Here is a 3,382-nt window from a genome sequence, read left to right as displayed (position 1 = left end):
ATCCATAACCAGCGAGATATGTGCTTCATCAGATAGCATAGTATGCTCTGAAGACCTTGTTTCACTCCATAATTTTCCATCACCGTGTCAAATGCCTGATGCACACAAAGAGCAGTTGAATGTACTAACATTGTTGACAAATGTAATACGTAATGAAAAAAAGGATGGCCTGATATAATGTACATATAAGATGACTGGCTAAGCAGGATGGAACTACAAAATTCACATATATGATGCCTGGCTAAACAAGATGGCGTTGCATAATTAACATAAACGATGAATAAACTAAACAGATGGCATTCACACAAAGGATGTCTAAACTAAGCAGATGACATATTTGATGTATAAAGTAAGCAATGCAAGGCAACATATGCATGATATAACCAACATCAGCATGCCAAGTTAGAGCAAAGACCTCAGGGGGTAAATAGGAGTGGTCTTCTCCTTCTGAATCCCCCTCAGAACAGATATCTTCCTCTTGATTACAATCCGAAATGGCGGGAGGGTGGGTTACCTTTGCGCCTACCATGGCGACATCTGCATGAAATTTTATATCCACACAAGGCTCGTCTCTTTTGTCCTACATGTCCAGTTCAATTGTTTACAATAACTGTCATGCGTAGGAATAAAACATAGTGAGATTATGTAAGGAGTGCATGTAGAAATCTAGAGTGATGGTAGCAACCTCTGGATAGACCCAAAACCAATAATAGCAGGCAGATAATGGCTTCAGTTAAAAAATACAGATAATGGTTTCTTTACTGTTTGTTTCCCACCCAACATGAAACTCATAGTAGACACCAAAGATGTGACGCCCCCGATTCAATCGTACATTATTCATGCACGCAAACGTGTACGATCAAGATCAGGGACTCACGGGAAGATATCACAACACAACTCTAAAACATAAATAAGTCATACAAGCATCATAATACAAGCCAGGGGCCTCGAGGGCTAGAATACAAGTGCTCGATCATAGACGAGTCAGCGGAAGCAACAATATCTGAGTACAGACATAAGTTAAACAAGCTTGCCTTAAGAAGGCTAGCACAAACTGGGATACAGATCGAAAGAGGCGCAAGCCTCCTGCCTGGGATCCTCCTAACTACTCCTGGACGTCGTCAGCGGGCTGCACGTAGTAGTAGGCACCTCCAGTGTAGTAGGGGTCATCGTCGACGGTGGCGTCTGGCTCCAGGGCTCCAGCATCTGGTTGCGACAACCAGGTAGAAGGGAAAGGGGAAAAAGAGGGAGAAAAGCAACCGTGAGTACTCATCCAAAGTACTCGCAAGCAAGGAACTACACTACATATGCATGGTTATATGTGTAAGAAGGCCATATCGGTGGACTGAACTGCAGAATGCCAGAATAAGAGGGGGGATAGCTAGTCCTATCGAAGACTACGCTTCTGGCAGCCTCCGTCTTGCAGCATGTAGAAGAGAGTATATTGAAGTCCTCCAAGTAGCATCTCCACTGTAGAATCTCCAAATAGCAACTCCAAGTAACAACTCCAGTAGCATCTCCAGCAGCATCGCAGTAGCATAATCCTACCCGGCGATCCTCTCCTCGTCGCCCTGTAGAAAAGCGATCACCGGGTTATCTGTGGAACTTGGAAGGGTGTGTTTTATTAAGTATCCGGTTATAGTTGTCATAAGGTCAAGGTACAACTCCAAGTCGTCCTGTTACCGAAGATCACGGCTATTCGAATAGATTAACTTCCCTGCAGGGGTGCACCAACTTACCCAACACGCTTGATCCCATTTGGCCGGACACACTTTTCTGGGTCATGCCCGGCCGCGGAAGATCAACACGTCGCAGCCCCACCTAGGCACAACAGAGAGGCCAGCACGCCGGTCTAAACCTAAGAGCGCAGGGGTCTGGGCCCATCGCCCTGAGCACACCTGCACGTTGCGTGGGCGGCCGAAAGCAGACCTAGCCTAGCAGGCGTTCCAGTCCAATCCGGCGCGCGCCGCTCCGTCGCTGACGTCTGAAGTGCTTCGGCTGATACCACGACGTCGGGATACCCATAACTACTCCCGCATAGATGGTTAGTGCGTATAGGCTCGTAGCCAACTCAGATCAAATACCAAGATCTCGTTAAGCGTGTTAAATATCCGCGAACGCCGAACAGGGCCAGGCCCACCTCTCTCCTAGGCGGTCTCAACCTGCCATGTCGCTCCGCCACAAAGATCCACACAGAGGGCCGTCGGGACAAAGGTCCTTTCAGCCCCCAATCCGTGAATCACTCGCGGGTACTCTTCGAGCTGACCCGACTTTAGTCACCATCTGTATAGTATGTATATGTGAATAGTATATACCCGTGATCACCTCCCGAGTGATCATGGCCCAATAGTATAGCAAGGCAAACCGACAAGAATGTAGGGCCAATAATGATAAACTAGCATCCTATACTAAGTATTTAGGATTGCAGGTAAGGTATCAACAGATGTAGCAACAATGTCAGGCTATGCATTAGAATAGGATTAACGGAAAGCAGTAACATGCTACACTACTCTAATGCAAGCAGTATAGAGAAGAGTAGGCGATATCTGGTGATCAAGGGGGGGGGGCTTGCCTGGTTGCTCTGGCAAGAGAGATTGGTCGTCAACCTCGTAGTCGTACGGGGCAGCAGCAGCGGCGTTGGTCTCGTAGTCTACCGAAGAGAAGAGGGGGGGAAGAAACAGTAAATACATAGCAAGCAAGTGCATAACGATGCATGACATGACAAGTATCGATGCTAGGTGTGCCCTAACGTGGTATGAGGTGGTACCGGTTAAGGGGGAAACATCCGGGAAAATATCCCCGGTGTTTTGTGTTTCCGGGCAGAGGAGCCAGAGGGGGAAAGTTGCGAGTTCGATAGGTTAGGGGTGTGAGGCGGACGAACGGACTGCGTATCCGGATTCGTCTCGTCGCTCTGAGCAACTTTCATGTACAAAGTTTTTCCATCCGAGCTATGGATTATTTTATATTAATTTTTAAAGATTTTAAATCATTTTCTAGAAATTAGCATAATTAAATTAATTCAGAAATTGCAATTATGATGTCAGCATGACATCAGCATGATGTCCGCAGTACCAAAGGTTGACTAGGTCAACCCTGCAGGTGGGTACCGTTCGGCATAGTCTCAGGTTAATTAAACATGGTTAATTTATTTAACTAAATGATTAGGTTAAATAAACATCATTAATTAAGTTAATTATTTATTTATTTAATTAACTAATTATTATTATTATTCTTTTTAACGTTCCACATAGGCGGGCCCCACAGGCCAGTGGCCCAGGAGGCCACTGGAGCGGGCGCTAGCGGGCGCGCGGGTGCGGGCGCCAGGACTGGGCGCGGCCAGTCGGTGCCATGCCAAGGGGAGGACGCCGGCGCGGCGCCAGCC

Source organism: Triticum aestivum, chromosome 4B (assembly GCF_018294505.1).
Source record: "Triticum aestivum cultivar Chinese Spring chromosome 4B, IWGSC CS RefSeq v2.1, whole genome shotgun sequence".
Taxonomy (NCBI): domain Eukaryota; kingdom Viridiplantae; phylum Streptophyta; class Magnoliopsida; order Poales; family Poaceae; genus Triticum; species Triticum aestivum.
This window is presented reverse-complemented; position numbering follows the sequence as displayed.